The sequence below is a fragment of the Nerophis lumbriciformis genome, linkage group LG10 (genome assembly GCF_033978685.3).
Source record: "Nerophis lumbriciformis linkage group LG10, RoL_Nlum_v2.1, whole genome shotgun sequence".
Classification (NCBI taxonomy): domain Eukaryota; kingdom Metazoa; phylum Chordata; class Actinopteri; order Syngnathiformes; family Syngnathidae; genus Nerophis; species Nerophis lumbriciformis.
The window spans coordinates 34,909,729-34,925,211 of NC_084557.2; positions in this window are offsets into that span (position 1 = coordinate 34,909,729).

A 15,483-nucleotide genomic window follows, 5' to 3' on the forward strand; every position below is an offset into this window, starting at 1 on the left:
AGCGAATAATATTTTGCGAGAATCGGTTTATCGCCAAAAAAAATTCTGCTTAGGGCCCCAATTTAGCCATGGGCGGCCCTGATAATAATGACCAATAAATTGAAGGCAACAATCTGAAAATCAAGCGATAATGAGCCTGAATATACGGAGAATGTGTCACGGTTGGGTCGCATGTTTATGGATGCAGACGGAAAACTCTGGAGGCAAGGTGCAGGTAGGTCGATGATTTATTCTCATAAATCATACAAACCCTGTTTCCATATGAGTTGGGAAATTGTGTTAGATGTAAATATAAACGGAATACAATGATTTGTAAATCATTTTCAACCCATATTCAGTTGAATATGCTACAAAGACAACATATTTGATGTTCAAACTGATAAACTTTTTTTTTTTGCAAATAATCATTAACTTTAGAATTTGATGCCAGCAAACTGGGAACAGGTGGGTGCCATGATTGGGTATAAAAGTAGATTCCATGAAATGCTCACAAACAAGGATGGGGCGAGGGCCACCACTTTGTCAAAAAAAGGGTGAGCAAATTGTTGAACAGTTTAAGAAAAACCTTTCTCAACTATCTATTGCAAGGAATTTAGGGATTTCACCATCTACGGTCCGTAATATCATCAAAGGGTTCAGAGAATCTGGAGAAATCACTGCACGTAAGCAGCTAAGCCGGTGACCTTCGATCCTTCAGGCTGTACTGCATCAACAAGCGACATCAGTGTGTAAAGGATATCACCACATGGGCTCAGGAACACTTCAGAAACCCACTGTCAGTAACTACAATTGGTCGCTACATCTGTAAGTGCAAGTTAAAACTCTCCTATGCAAGGCGAAAACCGTTTATCAACAACACCCAGAAACGCCGTCGGCTTCGCTGGGCCTGAGCTCATCTAAGATGGACTGATACAAAGTGGAAAAGTGTTCTGTGGTCTGACGAGTCCACATTTCAAATTGTTTTTGGAAACTGTGGACGTCGTGTCCTCCGGACCAAAGAAGAAAAGAACCATCCGGATTGTTATAGGCGCAAAGTTGAAAAGCCAGCATCTGTGATGGTATGGGGGTGTATTAGTGCCCAAGACATGGGTAACTTACACATCTGTGAAGGCACCATTAATGCTGAAAGGTACATACAGGTTTTGGAGCAACATATGTTGCCATCCAAGCAACGTTACCATGGACGCCGCTGCTTATTTCAGCAATACAATGCCAAGCCACGTGTTACATCAACGTGGCTTTATAGTAAAAGAGTGCGGGTACTAGACTGGCCTGCCTGTAGTCCAGACCTGTCTCCCATTGAAAATGTGTGGCACATTATGAAGTCTGAAATACCACAACGGAGACCCCCGGACTGTTGAACAACTTAAGCTGTACATCAAGCAAGGATGGGGAAGAATTCCACCTGAGAAGCTTCAAAAATGTGTCTCCTCAGTTCCCAAACGTTTACTGAGTGTTGTTAAAAGGAAAGGCCATGTAACACAGTGGTGAACATGCCCTTTCCCAACTACTTTGGCACGTGTTGCAGCCATGAAATTCTAAGTTAATTATTATTTGCAAAAAAAAAATAAAGTTTATGAGTTTGAACATCAAATATCTTGTCTTTGTAGTGCATTCAACTGAATATGGGTTGAAAAGGATTTGCAAATCATTGTATTCCGTTTATATTTACATCTAACACAATTTCCCAACTCATTAGGAAACGAGTTTTGTACAAAAATACAGGAAACAAACAAAAGAGACACCTGCCAATCGCACGGGGAGCAAAGGAACTCGCTAGTGCGAAAGCTTAGCATATAAACAGGAATCAAGAATCATAGAAGCAGGGAATCATCAAATGTAACTGTTGCATGGAAGCAAATAAGAAAACCAGAGTGCGTGTGGTGAAAAACGGGAATAATTAGCTCTCTGATTAGTGCCCGGCAGCAGGTGAGCGTCCCGAACACTAATCAGAGGCCTGTGAAACTAGTCAGCGCCCATGGTAACCAAAACACACAAACTCAAGGGTGCTGAAAACCGAACAGAGGGAGTCAAAAACTAAACAAAACATGACAGAATGAACTACAAGTTTCATCATCTGGGTGCTAAGCACTTCCAGCCATATCATGTAGCACTAGTGCTAAGTGCTACACGTTTTACTGACAAAATACAAACATTTCTCTTAATGTCCGCACTCACTTAGATGCTGACTGATGGTATGGTTGTATCTTTCAGCACAACACTTATGCTCCCTGTTTCGCTGATAAATTCAGCATAATCGTAACTCCTCAGATTAGAAATATTGGAAAGAAACGAGCATGAGAGCCAGTATATCCATTATCCACTGATTCAGTCTGTCTGGAATAACAGTTGGTATAGGTAGCGGGTGGAATTTCTCAAATTTTTCAAAACTCAAAGGTAATTTAGCATATTCCAGTAGATAGCATATTTCTCAGCTATCAATAGGAGCCCGAGACACTGTGAACAAGGCGCTGTGTACTATGCCAGAAAAATAGTTCCTTGGTGTTAGCACCAACAATAACAATGTCGCTACAGTTTGGTTCATATACAGGTCACGGCATGTAAATGGAGCGTTGTTGGCTTTTAAAAAAATGTTTTTTAGAGGGCTTTGTAGACAAAATAGTAGATTCTTCATTACCTGTATATGTTCTTGTCTTACATAAGGAGTTTGGATGATGGGTTTTATTTACAATACTAACTATGAACAATGACACAATGATTATTAAAAAGGCATGAACGTCACTCATTGTTTTCTTCTCAGACCACTTCCTCTATCGATCATGGAAAACGTAACAAAAATGCAACAAACACGGCAAAACATGATCGAAAAGGGTAAAAACACCTCCAATCTGATATAATATCACTTTTCTGCAAAACTTTGTTGTGAAAATCCAACCTGCTCTGTAAATAAACCCCGCCAAGTCTGGGTCGTGCCTCGTCTGCCCGAAGCTGCTGTAACATGTTCCTATGATTACCGTAAAAACCCGGTTATCACTCAGAAGCGCTGATTACAACCATTGGAATATATTCTTAATTCAAGATTCACGATAATTTGAAGAAAGCAGTGCACTTTAATATTTACGGCTGCAGTTTCGACCTTAAAGGTTTTTAAAAAAATAATTTGTGCAGACGTCCGCTGGGCCGGATTGAAAAGCCATATTTTACCCAAGTCTGTCTGAAATGATGGGCTTGGGCATACTTGCCAACCCTCCCGGATTTTCCGGGAGACTCCCGAAATTCAGCGCCTCTCCCGAAAACCTCCCGGGACAAATTTTCTCCCGAAAATCTCCCGAAATTCAGGCGGAGCTGGAGGCCACGCCCCCTCCAGCTCCATGCGGACCTGAGTCCGCTTTCCCACAATATAAAGAACGTCTACAGTAAAGCAGTCCGTCTGCCGTAAACAGCAATGTTGTGACACTCTTAAACAGGACAATACTGCCATCTAGTGCATTTGATGAAAGCACTTTTGTGCGTGCCACACATCAATGCATAATCAGAGAGGGTACGTGTTCGGCATGGTTAGAAAGATAGTGACAGAGAATAGAACAAGGATGGACAATTCAACCCTTAACTCAACATGAGTAGATGAGTGTTACGTGTGTGTATATGTGTAAATAAATGAACACTGAAATTCAAGTATTTCTTTTATTTATATATATATATATATATATATATATATATATATATATATATATATATATATATAGCTAGAATTCACTGAAAGTCAATTATTTCTTATATTTATATATATATATATATATATATATATATATATATATATATATATATATATATATATATATATACATATATATATATATTCATCCATCCATCCATCCATCCATCCATCCATCCATTTACTACCGCTTATTCCCTTCGGGGTCGCGGGGATATATATATATATATATATATATATATATATATATATATATATATATATATATATATATATATATATATATATATATGAAATACTTGACTTGGTGAATTCTAGCTGTAAATATACTCCTCCCCTCTTAACCACGCCCCCGCCCCAACCACGCCCCCCGCACCCACCCCCCACCCCCCACCTCCCGAAATTGGAGGTCTCAAGGTTGGCAAGTATGGGCTTGGGAGACTTGCTAGAAAAAGACATAACAAAAAATAAGAAGCATGTTTCCTTTATGGTTACTGTAGTGTGAAAAAGTTAGACTTGGTCTACTTAGATTGTATTTAACATCTCTGACAAAACTACTGTATTTTTCCACAATAAGGCGTACTTAAAATCCTTTCATTTTCTCAAAACTCAACAGTGCGCCTTATAACCTGATGCGCCTAATGTACGGAATAATGTTGGTTCCCTCCGGGTACTCCGGCTTCCTCCCACTTCCAAAGACATGCACCTGGGGATAGGTTGATTGACAACACTAAATTGGCCCTAGTGTGTAAATGTGAGTGTGAATGTTGTCTGTCTAACTGTGTTGGCCCTGCGATGAGGTGGCGACTTGTCCAGGGTGTACCCCGCCTTCCGCCCGATTGTAGCTGAGATAGGCTCCAGCACCCCCCGCGACCCCAAAGGGAATAAGCGGTAGAAAATGGATGGATGGATGCTTACCGACCTCAAAGTTATTTGAATTGGTACATGGTGAAATGATAAATGTGACCAGTAGATGGCAGTCACACATAAGAGATACATGTAGACTGCAATCTGACTCAGGTAAACAACACCAAAATGTCATATGTTGCATTGAAAATATAGAACATTACACACGGCCCTCAACAATCTGTCAAACTGTTTTAGTATGACTTAGTAAGCTATGATCATCCATCAAGCATCGCAACATACGAGTATTATTATGGTGTGTGTGTCATGTCTGTGTGATCATGTTTTGTTTAAGTCATGTTCGGTTTTGTTTTTGGACTCTTTGTGCACTTTTGTTTGTTTTGTCACCATAGCAACCCATTAGTTTCCACCTGTCATGTCACGCACCTGTTTCACATTTTGAGTCACGCACCTGTTTTCACTGATCATGTCACTGCTATTTAAGCTGGTCTGTTTCTGTTGTTCGTCCTGGTGACATTATCTATCTATTCTTTCTACCTCTGCTACCTGTCATGCCAAGCCATTGTTCCATGCAAGTTTTTCATGCCACAGTAAGTGTTGTATATTTCATGTGTAACGTTTTTGCCTTTGTGCAAGTTTTTGTTTCATTAGCCAAGTTTTTGTACTTCCGCCTTGTGCGCGCTTTTCGTTTGTTCTTTTTGTTAGTGTTATAAATAAATCATGTACTTGCATTCACGTCTTGCCCGCGCCAACTTTCCTTTGCATTCCGGGAAAACAAACTCCAAGGTCCACGTATTGACAGTGTGTGTAAGGTAAGACATATTATCTGGCGTTTTGTTTTGCAATATTATGCAAAAGCAACTTTTCTTACATTCTGATGCCTGCTGATGTGTATTTTGGATCTGCATAAGTCCTGAAAATTATCGCGCGTCCGCCTTTGTAGTAGTCGATAAGCTTCTTCTTTTTCTCTATCTTCTTGTTATGTGACATTCATCCTCCGCTGTTGCCATTTCTAATATAAAGTAGTGTAAAGTTCTTACTTATATCTGTCAGTAAACTCACCATGAAAGCGCTAAAACATACCGGTGTAGTGAGTTTACATTATTCACCCAAGAAACTTTAGTTATTAGAGTTCCGGTCGAACAGGTTCTCACGGGACACATTTCCGGCGTTGTTATTGCACTAATGAGCCACAGATGAGGGGATGTTGCTCCGTTATTGATTGAAGTAAAGTCTGAATGTCATTAAAACCGTTAGCTCCATCTTTTGACACTTCTTCTACTCCCGTCCTTGCACGCTACACCGCTACAACAAAGATGACGGGGAGAAGACGCTGCCGAAGGTGAACCATGTAAATAAGACCGCCCACAAAACGGCGCATCCGGAAGCGACTGTCAGAAAGTGGCTTGTAGATGATCTGTAAAACATAATCCATGCAACATTTTGACCAAAGAACCACCATTACATGTTATGTAGACTACAAGGAAGTGCTTTCAATTTAGAAAAAATAAAAATAATGTGACCCCTTTAATACGCCCTACTCTCCGGTGCACCTTTTGTATGAAAATAGACCTGAATAGACCCGCTCATCAGCAGTGCGCCTATCATCGGGTGCACCCTATGGTCCGGAAAATTCGGTTTTGTCATAAACGTATCAATAATTTGGTCCACCACCACATATTTTACCAGGCTAATAGTAGCAGGTTTATGTCTGCTATTAATAAGACTTGAGTAGATACAACGCAGTGACGTGCAGTCAGGGGAGGCAGGTGAGGCGGGGCCTCACGTGCCATCATGGAAAGAAAAAAAAATGTAAAAAGAAAAAAAATTAATTAAATTGTTATATATATCCAGTGATTATACTATAAAGTTATTTTCCATATAACTTCACCAGTTTTAGATTTTTTTTTATTCAAAATCTCTGAATTTTCACATTTGCCGTTCAAATACTGACAAGAGACTTGCGGTGATCAGCAGCCAGTTGAGCCTCGCCATGGATTGCGCAATGACTCTGCTCACTGCTGGTCTGCTGTGCAGTGAGACCGTATTGCTATATGAATTATATTATACATTTCCATAGTTTAGTTAGCTGAGGTATATAATGTACAGTGTATTTTGTCAACAACTGTATGTGTGTAACGTATTTCTTGTGCTGAGCAATCATAAAACCGCTGCGAAGACGCACTGTGTGAGGCTCGCAGTAATCCCGCCTCCTGGTGGTAGAGGGCGCTAGTGATCCCAGCGACCATTCTTGCGACTACTCGGCTGCAGAAGAAGTGACAACAAGCAGCAACAGTTAGCAGCGATCGTTTATTTTTTCCTCTCGCCTGGACGTTTAACATGGAGGATTACATATCTAAAATAAAACAGTTTTCTAAACTGGACTTTCAATCGAAGCAGGAGGTAATACTTAAAGGAAGATCTCCATCGAGACAGAGAGACTTTTAAAACTGAAGAAAGATAAGGAAGACTTCTATAAACAAGTTATCGATGCTTTTGTTCAGAAGGAGCAACGCATGGACTTCATTTATAAGTAAAGGTAAGACCATAATAACGTTTTTTTATTAAATGTGCTTTTTTGTGTGCTACAGTTTGCATGTGTAAAGTTAAAGTTAAGTTAAAGTACCAATGATTGTCACACACACACACACTAGGTGTAATGAAATTTGTCCTTTGCATTTGACCCATCCCCTTGATCACCCCCTGGGAGGTGAGGGGAGCAGTGGGCAGCAGCGGCGCCGCGCCCGGGAATCATTTTTGGTGATTTAACCCCCAATTCCAACCCTTGATGCTGAGTGCCAAGCAGGGAAGAATGCTGGTATGAGCTTTTAAACATAACCCGTTAACTGCTGCCAATCAAATGGTGAATAAGATACTCTTTAGGGTTCATATGTTTGTAAATCTGACTGTGATGAAGTCAGTGCCTCACCAGCCATCAACCTCACCGCACGTCACTGATACAACGTATTTCTGTTTTGCATATTGACTGTGCTTTTACCATACTGTCACTTGACAAAGGGAATTGTGTTGTTCATGTAAATATCAGTGGGAGGCTACAGTCAGGGACTCACAACTGCATTGCCTTACAAGGACAACATGGACAGTGTGTTTTTTGCAGATGTGTGTATACAATATTATGTATTTTCCTGTTTATGGGTCAAAGCAGGATTATAACAACTTTACAAGTGCTCACAGCTGGCTCCTGCTTACATTAGCGGTTGGGAGATCTCCACGAATAAACCTGCAAACTCAGTCTTTTCAGCAACTCAGACGATGATTCAGTCTGTGTAATAAATACAACAAAAGTAACATGCGAGCACAGTATACGAGACGCCGCATGCAGAATGACTGCTGGAACTGTCCAAGACGTTGAGAAATGACGGTACATTAATGGAGAGCAGTGGCGGGCCGTGCGTTTCCCACCTAGGCCTTCAGTGATGTCCGACTTCAATGATTACCTCTCAAAATACCGTCATTTATGTCACCACAAGACCACTGCTGGAGAAATACTATATAGAAATACATTTTACCTCCCTGCTTGGCACTCAAAAAAAAAAAATCAATAAACCCGCATCAGCAATTAAAACATATCTTATGTGGTACTGTCAAAATTTAAATTGCAAAAAACATATTAAACCTGAAAAAATATAGAAATAAAATATCTGAACTCACAATCTGTAGAACCCATTCGAGCTTCCGCGGTTGGCCGACATGGTCTCACAAGATGTAGTTTCTCTTTAAATATCCTTCTTGAAAATGGCCTTGCAAATATATGTGTTGTCTTGTCTAATCATAAAAGATGCAGACAAGGCGTGTAGGCTGAGTTCTTAAAGTTTACTCCACAGGGTGCTCATCAAAAACATCCCGCTGCCGGCATGGCTACATTCAACAACCTAAATGTGGCTACTGCGCATGCACTTCACTACTGTGGCATGCTGGGTAATGTAGTTCTTATGTTACCTGGCTCATAACATCACAATATATAATCTGCCTGAGGCCAGCTAGAAGGCCTTACTGACAACAACTTGTGATCTGGTTGGCTATCGCAATTATCTATCAACTGTATGTCCCCGTTCGCTTACAGTGCACAGACCGCATTGTTGATTTTGAAGGCTTCGGACAGATTTGGTACAGCAGAGCAACATAAGCTAGCTGAATTTTGATTGGATACAAACTTTACAACCTAAAAACAACAGCGCTGGAAGGAGCATAATATGACATGAAGAGAATATGAATACTATTAGATATTTAGGGACAGTAAATACAAAATTACTTTTGTCTTTTATTATGATCAAGATTTCTGGTTATGTTAGGTCAGCAGAGAAGGCCTTGCTGGCCCTGACGGCACACCACTGATGGAGACACATATGTAACAACAGTCTGATGTGACTATAGGGCAGTGTTTTTCAACCTTTTTTGAGACAAGGTACATTTTTTGCGTTGAAAAAATGCGGAGGCACACCACCAGCAGGAATCATTAAAAAACGAAACTCAGTTGACAATCAAAAGTCGTTGTTGCAATTGTTGGATATGACTTTAAACCATAACCAAGCATGCATCACTATAGCTCTTGTCTCAAAGTAGGTGTACTGTCACGACCTGTCACATCACGCCGTGACTTATTTGAGTTTTTTACTGTTTTCCTGTGTGTAGTGTTTTAGTTCTTGCCTTGCGCTTCTATTTTGGTGGCTTTTCCTCTTTTGTTGGTATTTTCCTGTAGCAGTTTCATGTCTTCCTTCGAGCGATATTTCCCGCATCTACTTTGTTTTAGCAATCAAGAATCATTTCTGTTGTTTTCATCCTTCTTTGTGGGGACATTGTTGATTGTCATGTCATGTGAGGATGTACATTGTGGACGCCGTCTTTGCTCCACAGTAAGTCTTTGCTGTCGTCCAGCATTCTGTTTTTGTTTATTTTGTAGCCAGTTCAATTTTAGTTTTGTTCTGCATAGCCTTCCCGAAGCTTCAATGCCTTTTCTTAGGGGCACTCACCTATTGTTTATTTTTGGTTGTAGCTTGAGACACCTTTTTACCTGCACCCTGCCTCCCGCTGTTTCCCACATCTACAAAACAATTAGCTACCGGCTGCAACCTACTGATATAGAAGAGTATTACACACCCGTGTAATCTCTGCCGAGCTCTAGACAGCACCGACATTCAACAACAACACATAATTTGCAGACTATCATTACTGGTTTGCAAATAGGTGAAATTAGATCATCTCCCACAGCACACCAGACTGTATCTAACGGTACACTAATGTGTTGCAGCACAGTGCTTGAAAAACACTGCTATAGGGAACATTTTGTAGTGGTTGTCATATGACAGTCATGCATACTTGAGACTCCCGAATTTCACTGCCCCTCCCGAAAATCTCCCGGGGCAACCATTCACCCGAATTTCTCACGATTTCCACCCGGACAACAATATTGGGGGCGTGCCTTAAAGGCACTGCATTTAGCGTCCTCTCTCACCTGAAAAGGAGACTAATATACTGTATGTCTCCGTTATCCATAGGTTTATCTATAACCCATAAAGTATGCAGGCACGGAGCTATTTCTCAGCGTGTGTTTATTCCAGTCGGCCTATTAATACACTGACACACAACATCCGGATTCCCATTATGCATTGCTTCAAAACTACGGCAAGTGGTAATGTCCAAAAACATAATGGAGACGAAGCAGAAGAAAAAAGAAGAGACATGGCGACGACGAGTAAGAAGAAGAAGTACGCTTGCAAGTTCCAAGAAAAAAAAATGTCAGTTCATCCAGGACAGCTCGAAGGGGAAGGGGAATGCTGCCTGCAAATTTTGCAGATCAGACTTCTCCATTGAACACGGTGGCTGAACGGATATACTCATTCATGAACGGATTATATATATATATATATATATATATATATATATATATATATATATATATATATATATATATATATATATATATTTATATATATTTATATTTATATATATTTATTTATTTATTTATATATATATATGTGTGTATAAGAAATACTTGAAAATATACCCCCCCCCCCCCCCCCATCTCCCGAATTCGGAGGTCTCAAGGTTGGCAAGTATGCAGTCATGTGACCCCCATTGGTGTGTTGCATATAGTAATTATAGTGCATACATTCTACAATATTCTCAACATCTGTATGATCAATAATTTAAAAAATGATCAACACATGCTATAAACAAACATAAACAAGTTATCCTGCACTGCCTGATGACGTGCATTGTCTCACGTGCGTCTTTTCAGCCAGTTGGGGGCGCTGTTGTGCTGGTGACAGCTTAGCCGCGTAAAGAGATTATGGCCAAACCGGTTTCAGAGTTGGTCCACAACATGGCGCCCGCTAGTCATGTAAGACAGTGGTCCCCAACCTTTTTGTAGCTGCGGACCGGTCAACGCTTGAAAATTTGTCCCACAGAATTTTTTTTAATTTTTTTTTGTCATAAAAAAATAGTCATGTGTGCTTACGGACTGTATCCCTGCAGACTGTATTGATCTATATCAGTGGTTCTTAACCTGGGTTCGATCGAACCCTAGGGGTTCGGTGAGTCGGTCTCAGGGGTTCGGCGAAGGTCAAGACACACCCGACTCATCGTGTAAATAAAAACTTCTCCCTATCGCCGTGTTATGGATACCCCCAAACAATGTTCCCTTTAATTTTCCAACTGATTTGCAGGTGTGTAAATGTTAGAATAATTATGTATAAGTTATCACACAACTCTTATGCTTAAAGGCCGTTGCTATAGTTATTATCAATTGTGCTGAAGTTGTACTTTTCTATCTGTGCAAAGGCACAACTTTTAATCTTGCTTTGCGAGTTGTCTCGTGTCAGCAGTTTATTTCCAGACCCTGCCTGCTGACAGCCAAGGACGGACATTGAGGACCTCAACGCAGACAAATCAGAGACAGGGCGAAATCACGAGTGTCAGCACATTTCCATACTGAATAATCACATATTGTTTCTACTGGGGCTGCTTGCATTACCCCTCCCTTCAGAAGCAGCCTCAGTGATGTTAACTAGGGACCTCCCGAATAAATAGAGGAGCACGTGGGACTGTACCTTAGAGCGTAGGGGGAAACTGTAACTGAGTGAACAGCCCAATACGTCTCTCCTCATGAGTATAATTCAACTCTGTCTCTGCTTGATTCCTTCTTCTTGTCTTGTGTAATAGAGAGTTCGGTGTTTGAACCTGACAGTAATTTGTTGTGAGTTCATGCACTGTGTTGGTTTTGTTCTTTGAACAAGGTGATGTTCATGCACGGTTAATTTTGTGCACCAGTAAAAAAAACATATAACTTTGTCTTGAATTTAAAAAATATATATATACGGTATTAATATTTTTCACTAAAGAAGGGTTCGGTGAATGCGCATTTGAAACTGGTGGGGTTCGGTACCTCCAACAAGTTTAAGAACCACTGATCTATATTGATATATAATGTAGGAACCACAAATATTAATAACAGAAAGAAACAACCCTTTTGTGCGAATGAGTGTGAATGGGGGAGGAAGGTTTTTTGGGTTAGTGCACTAATTGTAAGTGTATCTTGTGTTTTTTATGTTGATTTAATAATTTTTTTTTTTTCTTCTTTTTTCTTGTGCGGCCGGTGGTTGGGGACCACTGATGTAAGAGACTTTTGACCAATGAGAGTGTATGGCCAGACAACTTCTTAAATGATTGGGCAAAAGCCTCTCACGTGACTACAGGGCGCCATGTTTGGGACCAACTCTGAAACCGGGTTGTCCATACGGCTCAGTGTGGCAGCGTTTCCCCAACCTTATTTAAAGGGAAACTGCATTACGAGCTATATTATACATTGTTTTATTGTCACAAAATTATATAAGTATGATGATTTTCTTAATCATGGGGTCATTTTAAGCTTCTGGTAGGATAATGTGTCTATGGTCATTTCCCAACAGGTGTTTTTTTTGATTGATTGAGACTTTTATTAGTAGGTTGCACAGTGAAGTACATATTCCGTACAAGTATCTACATTTGATTATTTACATTTGATTATTAACAATCCGGGGAGGGTGTTAGTTTAGGGTTGAAGTTGCCTGGAGGTGTACTTTTATTGTAGTTTTGAAGGAGGATAGAGATGCCCTTTCTTTTATACCTGTTGGGAGTGTATTCCACATTGATGTGGCATAGAAAGAGAATGAGTTAAGACCTTTGTTAGATCAGAATCTGGGTTTAACGTGGTTAGTGGAGCTCCCCCTGGTTGTGGTTATGGCGGTCATTTACGTTAAGGAAGTAGTTTGACATGTACTTCGGTATCAGGGAGGTGGAGCGGATTTTATAGACAAGGCTCAGTGCAAGTTGTTTTACTCTGTCCTCTACCCTGAGCCAGCCCACTTCGGAGAAGTGGGTAGGAGTGAGGTGGGATCTGGGGTGGAGGTCTAGAAGTAATCTGACTAGCTTGTTCTGGGATGTTTGGAGTTTAGATTTGAGGGTTTTGGAGGTGCTAGGGTACCAGGTGCATGCGTAATCGAAAAAGGATTGAATGAAAGTTCCCGCTAGAATCCTCATGGTGCTTTTGTTGACCAGAGAGGAGATTCTATAGAGAAATCTCGTTTGTTGGTTGACCTTTTTGATTACCTAGGTTGCCATTTTATCACAGGAAAGAATGGAACCTAGGTAGGTGACCTCATCTTTCCTGGTGATAACAATGTCACCCACTTTTATAGTGAAGTCATTGACTTTCTTAAGGTTTATGTGGGACCCAAACAGGATGGATTCCGTTTAACCCAAGTGTATGGATAGCTTGTTGTCAGCGAGCCAAGTGCAAGTTCTACAGAGTTCAGCACTGAGGATTTTCTCCACCTGTGACTTGTCCTTGTCTGATACCAGCAAGGCCGAGTCATCCGCAAACAAGAACAATTCACAGTCGCATGCCGATGACAATTTGTTTATGTATATTAGGAACAGTAAAGGCCCCAATATACTGCCTTGGGGGACTCCACAGCTCACTGAGAGAGAGAGGGGGACACGGTGCCGTTCACCTCTACCACCTGTTTCCTCCGCTCCAAGTAAGATTGCAGGTGTGACAGGTAAACACAGGTGCGGGGGCGAGCTAGTTTCCAAAAGCTTATTGTTTCCCCATGAAAGGTATTTTACACCGATTTGAATGCGTTAGTATGGTAGGAATATTCGAATTCAACTACGCTCATTATATATTTGTTTAAATCATTCGTATAAAAGTAGCTACGAAAGCATCTCGGTAACGTATACTTCACCAAAATACTGATGAGCCATTAAGCAGGTGTGATATTTGAAGAGAAGGCGGGTCAACATAACTAATTTTCATGTCTTTATCGGCATACACTACCAGCAGGATGCAAGTCACTCTGAGATGTAGGCTATTATATTGATAATAATTAGTGTGGTATACTTTATTTGTGACTGCTCGTTTACCGAGGCTGAAGTTAGTTTACGATTAGAGCAATGGGCATCAATGGACGGTCGATACCAGACTGATACTTTTTATTTAAGTCATGGTCATAATCATGTTTGTGTTTATTTGAAACATGCATGCATGCAACATGATACATCACAATTTACAGTTTCTCTATTCAATGTGTTCGAAAAGGAGTAGGAAGAAGCAGAGCTTATTTAATCCTACCCCTTTTCCTTTAGTGTGCAGCTCTGGTAATGGGTACATTCGCACCCACCTGCACAAATGTACTTCAAAATGTAACAATCAAAATAAATATGACTTTTTTTGTTTGATTACTAGGGCATGCATATATAATATGCATTAGTTTGACCATTTAAAATCAACGATAATAAAAAGGAGATGCTTGGAAATAGCATAAAAATGCCCCAAAAACTTGGAAAAACGCGATTCATAGCGTTACTTTTTGGTGTAACCATCATGAGCGTTCTGTTCAGGTATATTTCTTTTATATTTTGATAAATCATCATATTTATGTATTACTAAATATAAATAGGTATTGATCAATCTTTAAGCTGTGTGTATTTGATTGCAGTTTGCTTTTGACATCTTATTTAGAATTGTAGTTGAAACTTTTACAACTAGATTTCATTTAATGATCTTATTTTGAATATTTATTCCCTTTTTTACATTTAGTATATATAAATATTCATTTATAAACATTGAATACATTTCAAATATCAATAAACATGCAATTGCCTTCATCTTATGGGGTAATGTTTAGTTACACCAAGTCATGAGCGTAACACTAAGCTTCATCACTTTGACTTGTAATTAGGGATGTCGATAAATGCGTTAAAATGTAATATCGGAAATTATCGGTATTGTTTTTTTTTTTAATTAAATCAACATAAAAAACACAAGATACACTTACAATTAGTGCACCAACCCAAAAAATCTTCCTCCCCCATTCACACTCATTCACACAAAAGGGTTGTTTCTTTCCGTTATTAACATTCTGGTTCCTACATTATATATCAATATATATCAATACAGTCTGCAAGGGATACAGTCCGTAATTAAGCACACATGATTGTGCGTGCTGCTGGTCCACTAATAGTGTTAACCTTTAACAGTTAATTTTACTCATTTTCATTAATTACTAGTTTCTATGTAACTGTTTTTATATTGTTTTACTTTCTTTTTTATTCAAGAAAATGTTTTTAATTTATTTATCTTATTTTATTTTAAAAGTACCTTATCTTCACCATACCTGGTTGTCCAAATTAGGCGTAATAATGTGTTAATTCCACGACTGCATATATCAGTTGATATCGGTATCGGTAATTAAAGAGTTGGACAATATCGGAATATCGGATATTGTAATATCTCTAATTCTGGTGGTGTTTTATGCTTTTTTTTCTTTTTGGAAAATGTACTATACATATAATACAATAAAGTCCCATATACAATTATGTTTCTAGCAATACTTTAAATATGCCTTTGAAAGTAACACTCCCATGTCCATTAGTGGAGC